This window comes from Chiloscyllium punctatum, chromosome 1 (assembly GCF_047496795.1).
Source record: "Chiloscyllium punctatum isolate Juve2018m chromosome 1, sChiPun1.3, whole genome shotgun sequence".
Taxonomy (NCBI): Eukaryota; Metazoa; Chordata; class Chondrichthyes; order Orectolobiformes; family Hemiscylliidae; genus Chiloscyllium; species Chiloscyllium punctatum.
The window spans coordinates 27252973-27273988 of NC_092739.1; the positions used below are offsets into that span (position 1 = coordinate 27252973).

A 21016-nucleotide genomic window follows, 5' to 3' on the forward strand; every position below is an offset into this window, starting at 1 on the left:
GACATATGAATATTTGTCCTCAGTTAATTTTAAAACTAACTTAACCTTTTGAAATAGTTTCCTGCAGATTCCTTAGCAGCATGACTTTCAAGTTAGATTCATGCTGGGTAAGGGAGAACAGAAATACCTAAAAATGTCCAATTAAAAATGGAAGTCTGATTTCAGCCTTATAATACATCATCTGGTTGCCTATGGAACTGCAATTTCATAAATTGATTAGATTAGATTAGATTACTTACAGTGTGGAAACAGGCCCTTCGGCCCAACAAGTCCACACCGCCTCGCCGAAGCGCAACCCACCCATACCCCTACATCTACATCTACATCTTACCTAACACTACAGGCAATTTAGCATAGCCAATTCACCTAACCTGCACATCTTTTGACTGTGGGAGGAAACCGGAGCACCCGGAGGAAACCCACGCAGACACGGGGAGAATGTGCAAACTCCACACAGACAGTCACCTGAGGCGGGAATTGAACCCAGGTCTCTGGTGCTGTGAGGCAGCAGTGCTAACCACTGTGCCACCATGCCGCCCCTAACCCCGTGCTGCTCACTTCTGGCATAGAAATAAGTGAGTTAGTGCAGCTTCCTGAATTAGACCCTGAACTGCATGTTTAAAACGTCTAAGACAGACATAACTGAAGTCAGTTTGTGGTCTATTCAGTTCATAACATGTTTCTCTGGATTGGTCAGCTTTCAGGTCTATATTAAAGTCACAACCAACATTAACATGATGAGAGGAATTTGGGAATTACTAGAGTTGCCTTGTTGGAAGGATTCCAATAGTGGTCTATAAAGTGGACATTTTGTCATAAATGTTTTCATTTAGACAAAAGCACAACAAGCAAAAAGCACAGTCTTTCATCTTTCTTGGATACAATGGTCAATATTTTTCACTGGCCAAGCAATTGTAATGCGGAATCCCCAATGTAGCAGAATCTGAAGGAATTGCGGGAAATTGAGATTTCCTCCCAGGAATTCCTCTACGTCTAGAACCCTCAAAGTCTACACTTAAATTGGAGAATTATGATGAAATTAAGCAAAATAGTTACCCAGGAAAAGCGTGACTATTAAATACAAAAGATAGACAGAAGTTGGCCAGATGGTTTACAGTGAAGAGGAAGGTGTTAGGTTATAGGAGGACATAAACAGATTGGTTAGAGGCAAATTAGAGCAAATGGAATTTAACACTGATGCAGCTGAACCCACTCACTCACCCCAGATCCTGGAATCTCCAGCTCTGCTGCTGCCTTGATGATGCCAGTCCCTGCTGCCCTTCCGCTGCTACATTAGCACTAGGAGTCCCTGCTGTAGGCCTACTGCCATGAGGAGTCCCAAGCTCGAGTCAAGACTCCGGCTTTGGCTGCAGTTATCATCTTGCCAGCGCTGCCATCTTGAAGACGGAATAAGACAAAAGAGTACTTAATGAATGGCAAGATTCTCAGAAACTCAGTGCATCAGTGAGATCTAGAGCTGCAATTCTAGCAGAGAATAAGTGAGCACTTGCCCACATATCCCTGAAGATGTCAGGGCAGTTAAGAAGACACACAAGCTGCTAGCCTTTATCAGTCATCCCATAGATTATAAGAATAGGGATGTCACCTTGGAACTTCCCAGAACTTTGAAAGTTAGGGGTTAGCTGGAGTACCGAGTACAGGTCTTGTCTCCAGAATATGATTGAAGAGGAGGAGGTGTAGAGATGATTCATTGGGATGAAGCATTTCAGCTATGATGAGAGGCTGGATAAGCTTGGATTGTTTCCTTTAGAGCAGAGAAGATTGAAGGGGGACTTGATAGATGCGTAAAAGATTATGAGGGGCATGGACAGGCTGAATAGAAAGCATCTTGGCTGAAGGGTCAATAACACGGGGACGTAACTTAAAGTGAAAGGCAGGACATTTAGAGGGGATTTGAGGAAATATATTTTCATCCAAAGGTTGGTGGGAGTCTAGAATGCATTGCTTGGGAAGGTAGTTGACGCAGGAAACCTCACAACCTTTAAAAGCTATTTAGATGAGCACTTGAAGTATCATAACATTCAAGGCTATGGCCTAGTGCGAGAAAATGGGGTTGTATTTTCTTGGCAGTACTCTCACAATGGGCTGAAGGGCATCTTCTGGAAAGTCTAAAGCCTGAGTAATTCTTCAATTCACATGATATTTATCACGTAAACACATACACATGCACATGGTGTGAAGTGGCAATCTACATGCAATTGTCATTTTTCAGAAAATCTAGCTGAACAACTTTCATTCACAAATTTTTATTAAATACTATCAGCCCATCTAAACTGAATACACAATTCTTCTCTTCTGCACTTTTTAAAATCAAGAATAAATGATTATATCAAATATCAAAAGACACATTGAATTCAGGGGTTAGCATGCGACAAAGAATTTCTCAATCTTTGAACTATCATATAAATTCCTCCATGTAGGCATTATGAGGAAATTATTGTATTTCTGACATAAGTACTGCATTGCCCTTAGGTTTTTAAGTTTGATGCATGGGTTCTGAAATAATTAAGTATGTGTACTTCTTCCAATACATTAATTTAACCTAAAGCTGTTTTTACCATTTTAAGAACAAGAATCAGTAATAAATTTTTTACTCACATATTCAATAAATGTATTGTAACCGATGGCTCAAAACATTTCACAAGAATACAAATCAAACTTTAGAGTGTGTGATAAAAATGACAGTACTTTCATGTAAAATGAAATATGACAGATAAAGTTTTGCAACAGTGAAGTAAATAATTGTGTGATGGTGTTTAACGTTTCACTAAAGCACCATCTGCAATCTAGATATCTCACAAAAATATTTCAGTTACTGTCACTCCTCGTGTTGCTACTGCATCAAATTCTACAATCAACAACGTGCCTCCCGAGCTTGGTTCATTGGTAGTACTTTTACTCATATACAGGAAGGCTGTGGATTCCAGTCGCATTGCCAAAGCATAAGCATATCATCTACACTGACATTTTAATGGAGATCCATGATGCCATTTGGATGTATGTTCCCGGAAAAGTAGCCTAGGCCTTTGGATAGCTGGTCTCCACTACATCACCATCACCCCGCTAAATTGAGTCTAGATTAGAGTGGTGCTGGAAAAGCACTGCAGTTCAGGCAGCATCCGAGGAGCAGTAAAATCCCTTCATCAGGAATATAGGCAGAGAGCATGAAGGGTGGAGAGATAAGTGAGAGGAGGGTGGGGGGTGGGGAGAAAGTAGCATAGAGTACACAGGGGAGGGGGTGAAGGTGATAGGTGGAAAAGAAGATAGTCAGGTAAGACAAGTCATGGGGACAGTGCTGAGCTGGAAGTTTGGAACTGGGATGAGGTGGGGAAAGGGGAAATGAGGAAACTGTTGAAGTCCGCATTGATGCCCTGGGGTTGAAGTGTTAAATTGAAACTGCTGGCTTTCAGAAGAGGTGTTAAACTAACGTCCTGCCAGGTGGGAGGTGGGTTAGGAGGCAGGATTTGGGGAAACTTGTAAATTTGCACATGAAGACAGCTGCCTGCCTCTGAAATATTTGCCATAGGAGGATAGTCATGCAATAATCAAACTCCATAGCGATGAGTTTTTAATTAAACACTCTAAAGGGCCAATTTGAAATATATCTACAGATTCACCAGAAATTATCTCAACAACGGGTGGCCTTCACACCCCTGGAAAGAATCTGCAGCCTTGTGGTTAAGAAGAGGCAGTTTCGCGGTCACACGTTGGTGGCAATTGATTTTTTTCTTTAAACTTATTCAGGAGAAAGTTTGATCGTTGGGATGCTTTGTGATTGGAGGCTGATCTGTGGAATGGTTCTCCCTCTACATTCCTGCCCTGGCTATACTGATTTTTCTTTAACAAAACTGCATTGTTGATCTGAAGCTGTCTTCACCTTAAGTCATCGTTGTGGTCTCCTGCTGCCTTAGCAGTACCCACCTCTCTGCTGGGACCTCACAGTGCACCTACCAAATGGGTATTCTATGTCTCATCCTTAATTTGTTTCATCAGGGAACATTCTGATGCCATGCATTCACAGCTACAGAGATTGAAACCCACATTTATCTCTGATGATGGATCAATTTCAAAGATGGGAAGTTTCCATCCAACACGTAATGTCGATGATAACTTTTTATTAAGAACTGCACATCTGTTGTCTGTAGGGTCTAGCTGTGCACAAATTTATTACCACGTTTTCAACAACAACTTGCAACTACATAGTACCTTTAAATCAGTAAAACTTCACAAGATGCTTCATAGGTGTTAAACAAAATTGGACCCCAAGGCAAATAAAGAGACAATAGGACAACTTCTGGCAGCTCTTTTGGCAGAGTAGGAATGAACAATGAGCCAAGTTCAACAACATGTTGAATTTGATAATAATAATTAATAATAATATAACTGTAGAATTTGAAACAGGAGCAATGTGATGAATGACAGTTCTGGGACTGTAACGCCAAAGTGTACTTTTAAATTGAGATATCTGGATTGCAGATGTTTTTGTGAAATGTTATAGATGGCAAATCACAGTTCCCTACATTGTTGCAAGCCGATATCAATTGGATTAAATATAAATCGAAGAACTGTAATTAATGATGCAGTGGCAATAATTATACTTCAAAATGTAATTCGCTAACTGTGCAATATTTTAGGGATATACTGGTGTCCAGGAAGCATTAGATAAAATCCTTGTTTATTTGCTTCTTTTCTTTCATCACTTTCTTATCTGCGTTCTTTCTAACTATCTTTTCTCTCATTCTTTTTCAGTTGAAGGTGACCTGAATTTGTGGGACAATTTGATTTTTCTGATAATGTCTGCGTGCATGCAAGCATTTTTAATACAAAATATAATCTCAGTTAATTTGAAATGAAATTCAGGAAGTTATGAGGCATTTAAGCTTTCTCAAAATTTATTTGTTTCTTTTGAAGAGGCCGTTGATGTTGTTATGAGAGATTCTGGCTACCTCATTACCTTGAACTCAGACCAGCTTTTGGCATTTATAATGGCTTGCACATTTCATTGCAGTCAGATTAATCTGCTTTATCTGGTCCTTTTTATTTGACTTGGATTTTCTTCCTTTCTATTTATTATCCAGATCTATAAATCTATTTTTTCTTTTGTCAATTAAATCTTCAGTCCAAAATTCTGGTCCATATCCTTGAGCTTACACTTTGATTTGGAGGACATACCGATGAGTATTTGTAGTATCTGCATCTGTCAATGCAATCTGGGAAAAGTTTTAGAAGGAACATTTTTAAAATGCCAGATCTGCTCTTTAGTCATGGTTCTAAACTGTTTCATTTTTCTGAGACCACCTGTCAAAATAGTTGTAATTCTCCTGTACAATATTAATGTATTTGAATGCATTTTATAGAGTCATATAGCATGGAAACAGATTCTTTGGTCCAATCAGTCCATGCCAACCATAATATCAAACTAAATTAGTCCCATCTGCCTGTGCTTGGTCCATATCCCTCCAAACATTCCTTCATGTACTTATCTAAATGTCTTTTAAACTTTGTAACTGTACCCACATCCACTACTTCCTTTGGAAGTTCTTTCCACACACAAATCCACTGTATAAAATTGCCCCTCATGTCCTTTTAAAATCTTTCTCCTCGCCACCTAAAAATATGTTCACTAGTCTTGAAATTCCCCACCCTAGGGAAAATAAACTGCCATTCACCTCATGTATACCTCTCACCATGCTATAAACCTCTACAAGGTTGCCCCTCAACCTCCTATGCTCCAGTTAAAAAAAAACTCAGCCTATCCAGCCTCTGTGAGAACTCAAACCCACCATTCCCAATAACATTCTGGTAAATCGCTTCTGAATCTCCTCTAGCTTAATAACATTTTTCCTGAAGCAGGGTTATCAGAACCGGATACAGTATGCCTAAAGAGGCCTCACCAACTTACTGTACAACCTCAACATAATATCCCAACTCCAAAACTCAAAAATTTGAGCAATGAAGGCAAGCAGGCAAAGCACCTTCTTTATCACCCTGTGATGCGAACTTCAAAGATTAATGTACCTGAACCGCAAGGTCTTTCTGTTCTCTAACAGTACCCTAGGCCCTACTTTTAGTTTGTGTGTCCTGCCCTTGTTTGTTTTAGCAAAATGCAATACCTCACATTTGTCCAACCACTACTCTTCACCCAATTGATCCAGATCTCTTAGATATCCTTCTTCATTATCCACTACACCACCAATTTGGTGTCATCCACAAACTTACGAACAATGCCTCCTCTATTCTTATCTAAATCATTTGTATAAATGACAAACAACAGTGAACCTAGCACTAATCCCTGTGGAACACTGCTGGTCGCAGGCCTCCAGTCTAAAACATAACCCTCCACCACCACATTGTCTCCTGCTGATAAGCAAATTTTATATCCAATTGGCAAGCTCACTCTGAATCCCATGTGATCTAACTTTACCAGTTGGAAACCTTGTCAAAAGTGTTACTGAAGTGCAAGTAAACAATGTCTACAATCTGCCCTCATCAGTCTTTTTGGTTAGTTCCTCAAAAAATTCAATCAGTTTGTGAGAAATGATTTCCTTGCAAAAAACCATGTTGAACATCCCTAATCATTCCTTGCCTCTCCAAATGCTTGTACCATATATACTTGATTAAAAGTCAATCTCATGTGAAAGTTGACCACCTATGTTTGGCAATAAGTCTGAAATTTCCAACATATTTCATGTAAAAATTGGCACTAGTTCTTCACAGATAACAGATCAACATTTGTGAGTCAAGGTATTATTGTGTTGTTATGGACTAAGCCAGACCACTCAAAACATTCTTAAGCAAGCAGCTCAGACCATAACTTCACAATTTGTTTTGGTAAGTGTACAGTGAAAATTACCCGGATTAAATTAGCTAGGTTGACTACTAGATTTTAAAACAGACAAAAATTTATTCACAACATTACACAATGAAACACAAAGAACAGAATAAAGATCCCTACAGACCACAGCCTATCAAACTAGACTTAAGTATGTTGTTCCGAATACACACATCAATCCCAATAAGCAAACTATCTTTAAAAACCAGTATAAATGGAACACATAGTTACGAGTTTAAGTTGAAGGACAGAAAGAGAGAAAGTTTCCACACAGCTCCCTGTTTGAACACCTCACCAGTTCAAGACTGAACTAAACTGCTCAGCTCAGTAAGAGAGCTGACCACGCCCCTTTCTTTATACAGGTCACTTCTAAACCATGGCTTAAAAATGTGTTGCTGGAAAAGTGCAGCAGATCAGGCAGCATCCAAGGAACAGGAGAATCGACGTTTTTAAGCCCTTCTTCAGGCCTGACCTGCTGCGCTTTTCCAGCAACACATTTTTAAGCTCTGATCTCCAGCATCTGCAGTCCTCACTTACTTCTAAAACATGACCAATTTGGCCTGAAGTCTTATCTGTTTACATATAAACAAAAGGCCTCTCAAAATCCTTTTCATCTCTGTTCCAAACCAGACTGATCGGAGCTTGTCTCGGTTTATTGTCCCTCTGAAAAAAATCAAGGAGAGAGTATCCTTGAGCCAAGGAACAGCTTTTGAAAAAAAGGGACTAACTTTGTAACACTGTGCATAAATGCTATGATGAAAGAAATGAACTTTTGTTCATGCTAGTCTGTGATTTGCTGTACAAATCACACCATTTGGCTCAAATGTTTCAGACACATTAAGTCAGACTCAGGTGACAACCAACCTTGTGGAATGCAGTCATATACTTAGTTGAGGTTTTAAAATGTCATCATCGTCTTATGCAAAAATGCCCTCCAGAAAAAGCAAAAAATATAAGCAGTGTTCAAACAAAAAATTTTTGCAGAGAAGACAAATAGTTGTGTAGCACCAACGAATTGTGTATTTCAGAATTATGAGAGAGACTGGAGAAAGATATCAAACCAACTTCAGACAATGCTAAAATGAGAATATGCACAAACCTAACAAGTGGCCACAATTGGGAAAAATAAGTTGCTGAGTGAGTACTTGAAAATTGTCAAAGTGCTGGATGGTGCACCAGGCTCACAAGAAGGCAAGACTTCATACTTTGGCAGAGAACTGAGATTGCCCAAAAACTGCTTGCTGAATGAGAAGATAAGGTATTGTACTTTCACCAGTTTGTAATCAGAAATCAGCAGAAGGCAGGCTATAGGTTATCATGCATGGAAACATGGATAAAACTCATAATACTCTCGACATGCTGGAGAATTGAACTGTGAACCAAAAAGAAGAAAAAAACAGTACTGTTTGAAATCACTGGCCATGAGAAAAGTAGGTTTACTTAACTCAATGTTTATCAATTTTCTTTCTTGTATAACTAATGGCACGAAGTTAAAACAGATGGCTGTTGTTAAGAGAAAAACTTTGCCAAAGGAGAAATTTCCGCAAGGAATTGTCGTCCATATACATCCCCAAGACTGGATCGATGAAGGTAGATGTAGAAAATGGATAACTGAAGTTTGGAATTTACAGTGAGGTGAACTACGCAAGAACAGAGTGAACATTTAGTGAAAAATGTTGATTACATCTGATCACATAACGCTGACATAGCTGTTATTCTCAGTGAATTTACAGTGTTTTTCAACCAATAGACAGAGTCATAGTCATGGAGATGTACAGCATGGAAACAGACCCTTCAGTCCAACCCGTCCATGCTGACCAGATATCCAAACCCAATCTAGTCCCACCTGCCCACGCCCGGCCCATATCCCTCCAAACTCTTCCCATTCATATACCCATCCAAATGCCTCTTAAATGTTGCAATTGTACCAGCCTCCACCACAACCTCTGGCAGCTCATTCCATACACGTACCACCCTCTGCGTGAAAATGTTGCCCCTTTGGTCTCTTTTATATCTTTCCCCTCTCACCCTAAACCTATGCCCTCTAGTTCTGGACTCCCCGACCTCAGGGAAAAGATTTTGTCTATTTATCCTATCCATGCCCCTCATAATTTTGTAAACCTCTATAAGGTCACCCCTCAGCCTCCGACGCTCCAGGGAAAACAGCCCCAGCCTGTTCAGCCTCTCCCTGTAGCTGAAATTCCAGTGAATCTTTTCTGAACCCTTTCAAGTTTCACAACATCTTTCCGATAGGAAGGAGACCAAAATTGCACGCAATATTCCAACAGTGGCCTAACCAATGTCCTGTACAGCCGCAACATGACCTTCCAACTCCTGTACTCAATACTCTGACCAATAAAGGAAAGCATGCGACTCCACTTTCAAGGAGCTATGAACCTGCACTCCAAGGTCTCTTTGTTCAGCAACATTCCCTAGGACCTTATCATTAAGTGTATAAGTCCTGCTAAGATTTGCTTTCCCAAAATGCAGCACATCGCATTTATCTGAATTAAATTCCATCTGCCACTTCTCAGCCCATTGCCCATCTAGATGTTGTTATCTAGTTGTTATCTAGAGTTCCAATCTCAGTTATCATAAAGAATGCTGACACTTACAGATAATGACAATAATTATCTGTAAGTTGATTATAGATATTTCTTTAACTTGATTATATTTATCATTAAAACAGTTATTGCCCTCTGTCCTTTTAAATAATAGATAGAAGTAATCTTCAAATATCCTGTAATAAATTATGAAACAAGCTTATTTAGATTTAGATGTTGATTTAGACTTTATTGTCACTTGTATTCAAGTACAAAAGTACAAGAGTCCAGTGAAAAGTCTTCAATGTCATAACACATGCTGTCATCTTAGGTACAACTACCGAAACACAAAAACTTAAAGAACAAAGTAGAAAAGAAAGGAACAATGTTAAAAGTTAAACATTATAGTCACTCTTAGTATAGTGTTAAAAAAAGCTAAACATTACATTCCTTCATAGTATTAAGTGAAAACATAAAGAAATAAATCTAAAAGTTCAATCATTGCAGTTTTTCTTTAGTGCTTAACTTCTCATGAACTTGTTCTAATATACTTGTGATCTAATTTGGCAATAAGTGGCAGATTGAATTAAATTCCCATCTGCAGAAACAATTCTGAACAATAGGCCAACATCTTATCCACAATCTAAATAAGTGCACCTTTTAGTGTGTGTTACCGTCCCACTTTGTATGCATCTGTCTCATGAAGTGGTGTTTCATTTTGATTGATCCAGCCTCAAGGGAGTTTTGTGACACAGTGGTACTACCTCCACCTCTCACACTAGGTTCAGTTCCCACCTACTACAGTAGTATGTAATATCATCTTTGAATAGCTTGATTAGAAATTATCTAACAAAAGCTAGGCTTTTGTTGTTTCAAACACTCTGATCTATTGAGTGGCTGGTGAATGATGAGCCTTCTAGGCACTCTCAGTGTTGCATAATTTGGGCTTCCCATCAATTTCTCTAGTCACACTATTTTGTCACACTGTAATATTAACTCATCTGAAAATAAGCCATACATTTTTTGCAAGTAATTATCCTGTAGAATCCTATAAAAATAATGAAGTGAGACCTCATACAATTGCTTTAAAGGTTATCGTTATAAAAAGAATAAAAGTAGCACATTGTCAGCAAAGAATTCACTGGATTATCTTTTTGTTTGGAAAATCATTGAAAGGAAAATAATAACACAACAGCACAATAAAGGAGCTCTACTCTGTCTAAGTTACTTCACCCACCAAGTTACATGTTGTACCATTCTATTATATTGTCAGAGAGTGAGAGGGATAAAAACTGCATTCAGTACCTGAAGCTATTAGCCAAAATAAGATATAAATTAATAAAACTTTAAAATACATTACAAAAACTATTATTAAATTAATTCTTAAGCTGAAATTTTGTTGATGCATTGGAGGAAACTTGCTTGACAGCCAAAGAGGCTCATAGCACCTCTTTTCAGGAATGTTGCCTGACTTATAAGGCAGTCATTAGGTGGCCACTCCTAGAATGAAGACCCTGGAGGCAGGTCCAATGAGAGGCCAGGAGTTGTTCAATGTCAAGAGTAGAGGCATGCTCTTGGTTGCTCCCAACATTCTTCTGATGTCTGATTCTGCAATTTGATATTTAGTACCTTTGATTGAAGGGCAACTCTCCCAGAGGTGCCAAGCTGACTGCATGGTGACAAGTCCACCTACAACGAGATTAATACCAGTGCTGGCATGATAAGGCCTTAAACTGGTGATTCACTGACAACGTAAGGGCTGATTTGAGAGTGTGGCATAAAGTTTCATCTTGGAATTCCTGCCAGGAATGAAATTCTGGTGAAGGTCATGCTGTGTGGTTTAGGTACCAACTGAATAAATTCCCCTCCAAGCTTGCCACCAGTGAAACCAAAAGATTTTACACTTAATTCCACAACAAGAATATTCTACCACAGGAATTTATCATGCATTTGCGTTATCAGGTTACATATCAATGCAGTCCAATATCCTGAGACCGGGGGCATATTCAGACCAGAGAGAAACATTAATAAACCCTCCACAGGACCAAGCAGGCAGGAACATGAGAGTGGAACCCTTCACCCACTAAAGCAGATAGGATAGTGGGAGAAAACTTCATTTACGTGTAGCTGTTTCAAGCAACACTGTGTAGATTGTGTTAACTCCCCTTGAGCAGGCAGCTGCTTGGGTTAGGTCCTGCACTGTTGGCAGTGCGTTTGCCATTGACATTATTGAGGAACGTCCTGTAAGCTGTGGTTACAGTGACCAGACTATCGACTACCTTTGTGCATGTCGCAACAACTGCATTATTTTTTCCCACCGACACACAAACACATGTTCAAGGGGCAGGAGTAGACCATTCAGCTTCTTGAGCTTGCAGTGTCATTTATTAAGATAATGACTGAACTGTAACCTCAGATCCACTTTACTGCCTTGATAACCTTTTACTCCCTTGTTTAATATGAATCTAGCAATTTCTCCCCTAAAAATGTTCAAAACACTTTGCTTTCACCCCCTTTTCACATACAGATTTTCAAAGATTCTCAACCCTCTGAAAACAAAATTGCCTCATTTCTGTTTGACAGAGCAACCCTTTATTTTTAAACAGCAACGCTGAATTCTAGATTCTAACATTAGTTGGAATACATTCAATTCCCCTCGCAGTGACAAATGATGTTCAATAGCTTTCCTATTTACCTGTTGCACCCGCACGTTAGACTTCTGCAGTTCAAATCCCTCTGCATCTCAGAGGTCTGCAATCTCTTACCATTCAGATAATATACCTCTTTGTTTAACAAAAATGGTAATTGCTTGTAAAACACAGCAGATCTGGCAGCATCTGTGGGAGATGCAGAGTTAATGTTTCAAGTCCAGTAACTCTTCATCATAACTGATAGCAACTCTGGAAAGTTATGCCAATGGTGAGGTGTTGGGTGAAGCAGGGAGAGATGAGCTGGTAGGTGGAAATGGAGCTCAGAGAGAGAGGGAGCTGTGAAAGGGGTAGCAGACGAGGGGATTATTGACAGTAGGCCAGGACAGAAGAGAAGCTGACTAAGTGATAATGAGTAGGAGAGAATAGGTTGGCTGTGCAGAAAGCACTCCATGTCATAATAGGATCAGGGTGTGGGGATGGGTAAAATGCATGGAATGTTGGAATCAGGTTCTGAAGTTATTGAGCTTGATGTTTGAGGTCAGGGACGCCAATAGTGTCCCATCCAAGTACATTTGCAGTAAGTGCACCCAACCCTCACTCCTCCAAGACCATGTTAGGGACTGGAGCGGGAGCTGGATGAACTTCGGATCATTCGGGAGGCAGAGGCTGTGATAGATAGGAGTTACAGGGAAGTAGTTACTTCCAGGCAAGAAGAAAGATGGGCGACTGTTCGAAAGGGGAAAAAACAGTGGAGGGATCCCCTGTGGTCGTTCCCCTGAAAACAATGTTTACCATTTTGGATACTGTTGAGGGGGATGACTTACCAGGGGCAAGCAGTGGGGCCGAGGTCTCTAGTATAGAGCCTGTCCCTGTTGCACAGAAGGGAAGGAGGGAAAGGAGGAGAGTGTTAGTCATTGGGGACTCAATAGTTAGAGGCTCAGATAGAAGATTTGTAAGGAACGAATGAGTCGCGCGGTTGGTGTGTTGCCTCCCAGGTGCCAGGGTCCGTGATGTCTCGGATCGTATCTTTGGGGTCCTGAAGGGAGAGGGTGACCAGCCTCAAGTCGTTGTTCATGTAGGTACCAATGACATAGGTAGAAAGAGGGACAGGATGTAAGGCAGGATTTCAGGGAGCTAGGGTGGAAGCTGAGAGCTAGAACAAACAGAGTTGTTATGTCTGGTTTGTTAACCAAGCCATGTGATAGCAAGGCAAGGAATAGGGAGAGATATTATCTAAACACGTGGCTGCAAGGATGGTGCAGGAGAGAGGGTTTCAGGTTTTTGGATAATTGGGACTCATTCTGGAGAAGGTGGGACTTGTACAAACAAGACGGTCTTCACTTGAACCAGAGAGGTACTAATATCCGGGGTAGGAAATTTGCTGGTGCTTTTTGGGTGGGTTTAAACTAGCTCAGCAGGGGGGTGGGAACTGGAGGTGTAGCTGCAATGCAGAGGGGGATGAGAGTAGGGAGGACAGGGACAGGATTTCAGGGTCACAGCAATGTGCTGGCAGACAGCGAAGTTGTTTGAAGTGTGTCTACTTCAACGCCAGAAATATCAGGACTTCAATGTTGTGGCCATTTCAAAGACATGGATAGACCAGTGTGAGGAATGGATGTTGCAAGTTCCAGGGTTTAGATCTTCCACTGAAAACAGGCAAGGTGGTAAAAGAGGGGGAGGCGTGGCCTTGTTAGTCAAAGAGGGTATAATGGTGGCTGAGAGAACTTTTTAGATTAGATTAGATTACTTACAGTGTGGAAACAGGCCCTTCGGCCCAACAAGTCCACACCGCCCCGCCGAAGCGTAACCCACCCATACCCCTACATCTACATCTACATCTACCCCTTACCTAACACTACGGGCAATTTAGCATGGCCAATTCACCTGACCTGCACATCTTTGGAGTGTGGGAGGAAACCGGAGCACCCGGAGGAAACCCACGCAGACACGGGGAGAACGTGCAAACTCCACACAGTCAGTCGCCTGAGGCGGGAATTGAACCCGGGTCTCTGGCGCTGTGAGGCAGCAGTGCTAACCACTGTGCCACCGTGCCGCCCACGAGGATTCGTCTACTGAGATAGTTTGGGTTGAGGTTAGAAACAGGAGAGGAGAGGTCACACTTCTTGGAGCTTTTTACAGGCCTCCGCAGAGTTCCAGGGAGGTGGAAGAGAAGATTAGCAACATTAATCTGGGTAGGAGTGAAAGGAACAGGGTGGTCATTATGGGGTCTTTAACTTTGCCGACATTGATTGGAAATATTATAGCTCTAGTACTTCGGATGGATCAGTTTTTGTCCAATATGTACAGGAGGGTTTCCTGACACAATATGTCGAAGGGCCGACAAGGGGGGAGGCCACACTGGATCTGGTGCTTGGTAATGAACCTGGCCAGGTGTTTGATTTAATGGTAGGTGAGCACTTTGGAGAGAGTGACCATAATTCAGGTATGTTTAGTTCAGCGACGGAAAGGGATAGGTACGTGCCACAAGTCAAAAGTTATCGATGGAACGAGGACAATTATAATGTGATTAGGCAAGAATTAGGATGCATAGATTGGGGTAGCAAAATGCGGGAGATGCAGACAATCGAAATGTGGAGCTGGTTTAAGGAACAGATATTGCATGTCCTTGATAGGTATGTCCCTGTCAGACAGGGAGGAAGTGATAAGGTAAGGGAACTGTGGTTTACAAGAAATTGCAATTTCTGAATTAGTGGTGCTGGAAGAGCACAGCAGTTCAGGCAGCATCCGAGGAGCAGTAAAATCGACATTTCGGGCAAAAGCCCTTCATCAGGAATTCCTACAGAAATTGCAACACTTGTTAAGAAGAAGAAAGAGGCTTAAGTGTTGATGAGGCGATGCAGAGTTACAAATCAGCTAGGAAGGATTTAAAGAGAGAGTTAAGAAGAGCAAAGAGAGGATACAAGCAGTCTTTAGTAAATAGAATAAAGGAGAACCCTAAAGCTTTGTATAGGTATGTGAGGAATAAAAGGATGATTAGGGTAGGAATAGGGCCAGTCAAAGACAGAAGTGGGAAGTTGAGTGTGGACCCTGCAGAGATCGGAGAGGTACTTTTCTCATTGATGTTCACTCAGGAAAAGGAGAATATTGTAGAGGTGAAGAATGAGGTACGAGATATTAGACTAGAAAGGATCGAGATTAGTTACACACAGGTGTTATCAATTTTAGAAGGAGTGAAAGTAGACAAGTCCCTTGGGCCGGATAGGATTGATCCGAGGATTCTCTGGGAAGCTAGGGAGGAGATAGCAGAGTCTTTGGCTTTGATATTTGAGGTGTCATTGTCTACAGGTTTAGTACCGAGGACTGGAGGATTGCAAATGTTGTGCCCTTGTTCAAGAAGGGCAGCAGAGATGACCCAAGTAATTATAGCCTAGTGAGCCTTAATTATGTTGTAAGAAAGGTTTTGGAGAGGATTACGAGAGATAAGATTTATAATCATCTAGCAAGCAACAATTTGATTTCAGATAGTCAACATGGTTTCATTAAGAGCAGGTCGTGTCTTACAAACCTCATTGACTTTTTGAGAAGGTGACCAAGCATGTAGATGAGGGTAGGGCAGTTGACGTAGTATACTTGGATATCAGTAAAGCCTTTGATAAGGTTCTACATGGCAGGCTGATGGAGAAAATGCAGAGGCATGAGATTGAGGGTGATTTATCAGTTTGGATTAGAAACTGGCTTTCTGGAAGAAGGCAGCGAATGGTGGTTGATGGAAAATATTCAGTCTGGAGTCCAGTTACTAGTGGTGTTCCACAAGGATCTGTTTTGGGACCATTGCTGTGTGTCATTTTTATAAATGATTTAGACGCAGGCATAGGTGGATGGATTAGTAAATATGCAGACGACACTAAAGTCAGTGGAGTAGTGGACAGTTTGGAAGAATGTTACAGGTTGCAGGGGAACTTGGATAAACTGCAGAATTTGGCTGAGAGGTGGCAAATGGAGTTCAATATAGCTAGATGTGAGGTGATGCACTTTGGGAAGAATAACAGGAAGGCAGAGTACTTGGTCAATGGAAAGATTCTTAGTAGTGTGGATGTGCAGAGGGATCTTGGAATCCATGTGCATAGATCCCTGAAAGTTGCCACCCAGGTGGACAGTGCTGTTAAGAAGGCATATGGTGTGTTAGGTTTCATTGGTAGAGGGATTGAGTTCTGGAACTGCAATATCATGCTACAACTATACAAAATGCTGATGCGGCCACACTTGGAATATTGTGTACAGTTCTGGTCGCCCCATTACAGAAAGGATGTGGAAGCTTTGGAAAAGATGCAGAGGAGATTTACCAGGATGTTGCCTGGTCTGGAGGGAAAGTCTTATGAGGAAAGGCTGAGAGACTTGGGTTGTTCTCATTGGAAAGAAGAAGGCTAAGGGAGGATTTGATAGAGACATACAAGATGATCAGAGGATTAGATAGGGTAGACAGAAAAAGATTTTTTCCTAGGATGATGACGTCAGCTTGTACAAGAGGGCACAACTACAAATTGAGGGGCGATAGATTTAAGACAGATGTCAGAGGCAAGTTCTTTATGCAGAGAGTCGTAAGGGCGTGGAATGCCCTACCTGTTAAGGTAGTTGACTCAGCCATATTAGGGAGATTTAAACAATCCTTAGATAAGTACATGGATGATTTTGGGATAGTGTAGGGGGATGAGCTGAGAATAGTTCACAGGTCAGTGCAACATCAAGGGCCGAAAGGCCTGTTCTGCATTAGATTACTTACAGATTAGATTACTTACAGTGTGGAAACAAGCCCTTTGGCCCAACAAGTCCACACCGCCCCGCCAAAGTGCAACCCACCCATTCTCCTACATTTAGCCCTTGCCTAACACTACGGGCAATTTAGCATGGCCAATTCACCTGACCTGCACATCTTTGGACTGTGGGAGGAAACCGGAGCACCCGGAGGAAACCCACGCTGACACGGGGAGAACGTGCAAACTCCACACAGTCAGTCGCCTGAGGCAGGAATTAAACCTAGGTCTCTGGCGCTGTGAGGCAGCAGTGCTAACCACTGTGCCACCGTGCCGCCCATAAACTAGAACATTGTATTGTTCTATGTTCTATGTTCAATGATGTTGAATCCTGGGGGCTGCAAGGTTCCCAGGTGGAAAAGGAGACTCTATTCTTTGAGCTTGCACTGGAACACTGCAGCAGGCCTGAAACAGAAATGTTAGTCAGAGAACGTGCAGCAGTGGCAGGAAGCTCAAGGTCATTTTTACACAGGATATAGGTATTCCGCAAAGGAGTCTTTCCTCTCACCAATGTAGAGGAAACCACGTTGTAAGCAGTGAATACAGTCGAGTGGATTGAGTGAACTGCTTCATTTGGAAGATGTGACTGGGGCCCCAGATCATGAGGACAGAGGAGGTAAATGGGTAGGTAATACATTTGCGGGGAAGGTGCTGTGGGAAAGTGGGGAGTTGTTGGGAATGGAGAGGGAGTGGATTAGCCTGTCTCAGAAAGAATGATCCCTGCAGAATGCTGACAAAGGAGGGGAGGGGAATATGTGTCTGATCATTGCATTTCGCTGGAGGTGACGGGAATGACGGCTTATGATAGTTTGGGCACGGAGGCTGGTTGGGTGATAATGAGAACCAGGGGGACCCTTTCATTGCTATGGGAGAGAAGGCAAGGGGTGATGCAGAAGTGTGGGAAATGGATCAGACATGGCTAAGGGCCCTGTCAACCACAGCAGCAGTGAGCTCCGGTTGAAGAAAAAGGTACACAGGATTTGATGAAAACATATAAGATCCTGCAGATGGTGGCATCATTAGAACAAATGCAATGAAGTTGGAGGAACTGGGAAAATGGAATAGAACCTTTACAGAAAGCAGGATGTGAGGATGTATAGTCAAGGTAACTGTGTGAGCTGGTGGGCTTGTAGTGGATATTGGTGAAACAGAGATGTGGAGGAAGGAAAAGGAGGAGTCAGAGATGGATCAGGTGAAGGTGAGAGCAGGTGGAAAATGGAAGTGAAATTGATCAATGTTTCCAATACCAGATGAGAGAGGGAAGCAGCACTGATGTTGTCATCAATGTACCAGAGAAAGAATTGTGGGTCGGGGGCTGGAGTAGGATGGGAACAAGTTATATTCCATGTATTCCCACAGGCAGGTACCCATGGCCAGACCTTTGACCTGAAGAAGGTGGGAGGAGCTAAAGGAGAAGTTGCTCAAAGTGAGGATAAGCTCAGTCAGAAGGAGGAGAGTCATGGTTGATGGAGACGGTCCAGGCCTTGTTTCCAGGAAGAAGTGGAGATCCCTGGAAACTTCCTGATCGAGGATTGCACATCGAGGATTCCACAGAGGAGGTGGCTGAAGCCCGAGAGCTGGAAATTCTGAAACTGACGTAAAGTGTCAGAACAATTGCTGATATAAATGGGAGGAACTGGACATGGGAGGGGAAAAAGTCAATTCAAGGTTGGAGAAAATACATTCCATGGGGCAGGAACAGGCAGAAACACTGGGTTTGTCTGAGCAGTCCTGTTTTATGGATCTTGGGAAGCAAGCTGGGTGGCTACGAGCTGAGACGCTGTTGTGGGGAGATCCACAGATGAAGTGAGAGTAGTGACGGTTGTGGACACAATAACCTGATGTTCAATGGTGGGTGCATGGTCTGGCGGGAGATAGGAAAAGGTGCCCGAGAGGTGGCACTCAGCCTCTGCAATGTAGAGGTCAGATCTGCGAGGCATCAACAGCACCACCCTTGTCAGCAGGTTTGATTCAATCAGGGAGAGGACATGGCATGTAGTCAGTTGATGGTTTGAATGGGTAAGATGAGGGGTGTCAGATAAATTAACCCATGTCACATCAACAATTCTCAATGAACAGGTTGAGTAGAAATAAAAGGCCAGAAGAGAGTGCAGGCAAAGAAAGACTGTTGGAGGAGGGTGAAGGAGTCTCTGGGACAGGGACAGGACTCTTGTTCAAACAAATAGGGATGGAGGCAGAAAGATGGGAGAAGAGTTCACCGTCATGTTGTGCCTGTAATTCATTAAGGAGGGGTGCAGAGGGATGAAACTAAGATCTTTGCTGAGTACAAAATGTTCACTGTGGAAGGGCAGCAGGGCTAGTAAATACTCAACAAGTGGTAGGGTTCAGAGAACAGATAGAGGCAGAGGGAAGAGGGGGTGGTGACGTTCCAGGGGTATATGTATCTCAGAACTTTTGCAGTTTGCATCCCTTAATGCCTGAAAGGAAAAGAAAAAGATTTCTTGTTAGAACTTTGAATGAGCTGGAGAATGAAATGTAACTAGGGGGGCAGGACAGCTCTGAGAGTGCGTGAGGTGGTACTGATGGAGAGAATGGACAGAATATTTGGAATATTTCCAGGCCATATACACCTTGGAGAGGAGATGATCTTTCCATGTATCTGCTGTCTCTGTTCTTCTGGGGGGTAGTGGTCATAAGTTTGGGAGGTGCTGCTTAAGGACCCTTACTGAATATCTGTAGTGCATCTTGTAGATGGTACACACTGCTTTTAGTGCATGTTGGTGGTGGTCTTGTGGATCTGGTTGCAATTGTGCAATTGTTTCAAGCTTCTTGAGTGTGTCAAATTCCATCCATCCAGGCAAGAGAGGAATTTTCTATCATACTGCTGATTTATACCTTGTAGTTAGTGGACAGACTTTGAGAGTGAGGTGGTGAATTACTCATTACAGTATTCCTAGCCTCTGATCTATTCTTAATTACTCCAGTTCAGTTTCTGATAAATGGTAACCCCTGGATGTTGACAATGAAGGATTTAGTAATAATAATGACTTTGGACATTAAAGGGAAATGGTTAGATTCTGTGTTAGTGAGGATAATCATTGTGTGGCCCCAGTATATCACTTGCCACTTGTTAGCACAAGCCAGGTTTGCTGCTTTTGAAAGTAGATTGCTTCCGTATTTGAGAGTTCATGCCTGATGCTAAACATTGGTCAATCATCAGTGAACGTCCCACTTTTAATCTTTTAGTGGGAGGAAGGTCGTTGATGAAACAGTTGAAGCTGGTTGGGCCTAGGATACTCCCCTGATCTACAGATGTCCTGAGGTTGAAATAACTGACCTGCAAAAACCACAAGCTTCTTTCTTTTTTATCGTATGACTCCAACCAGGTCTCAAACAAAGCTGTAAAGTTCTCGGTTGCTTGAACAACATTCATTCCTCAACAAACATCAATAGTAATGATTATCTAGTCAATATTTCACCACTGAGTTCGAATTGAGATCACACTTCCTACATTACCAACAATAAATATGCAAGGAATGTAGCGATGGGCACCAAGGCAGGCAGAAAGGATTAGTTTCGTTTGGTGTCATGCTCGGCACAATATCGTGGTCCAAAGGGCCAGTTCCTGTGGTGTATTGTTCTATGTTCTAAATATCCATCAAAGAAGAGGTTATGCTCGAAACATTGACTCTCCTGCTCCTCGGATGCCACACATGACTTTGATCTCCAGCATCTGCAGTTCTCACTTTCTCCCATCAAAGAAAAGCACCTGATTAGCTGTAAGCTGGGGTGTCCTAAGGCCTTTCAAGAGATGCTGTATAAATATAAATTCTTTTTGCTTTATTTTTACAAAACAAATGTTGTTAAGGACTATGGCTGAACTTAATTTAAAACTGGAAAAAAAACCAGAAAAAGATTGCACAGATGTCCGTTAACAAATTGCAAACAACTGCAAAACAATGCATTACATTATTATTACAATTTGTTCAGAACATTTAAGTTGACAGATCTTGTTATCAATAAAAATGATTTGATTTTCCTCTTGTATCCTGTAGTGTTCCCTGGATTAAATTTCTTTGGTTGACTGGATGCTTGAAGCTGGGATGGAGACTAAAACTATATCAGCTTTCCAGCGCTCTCTGTGGGAAGCTTGGCTGTACATACACCATTTCAACGGGGAGTAAAGTCAGGTGAGATGTAAGATATACAGTCAGTCTGACGAGTCATGTTCTTGAC

General features: G+C 41.8%; 1 long non-coding RNA gene across 1 annotated transcript in view; it reads right to left on the reverse strand.

Annotated features, from left to right (window-relative positions):
• Positions 1-1250: 1250 nt before the first annotated feature.
• LOC140482157 (uncharacterized) overlaps positions 1251-21016 on the reverse strand; it is a 50720-nt gene continuing 30954 nt past the window's right edge. The window contains exon 3 of the long non-coding RNA XR_011961675.1: positions 1251-1397. This is a non-coding gene — a long non-coding RNA (uncharacterized lncRNA). The remainder of the gene's footprint in view (positions 1398-21016) is intronic.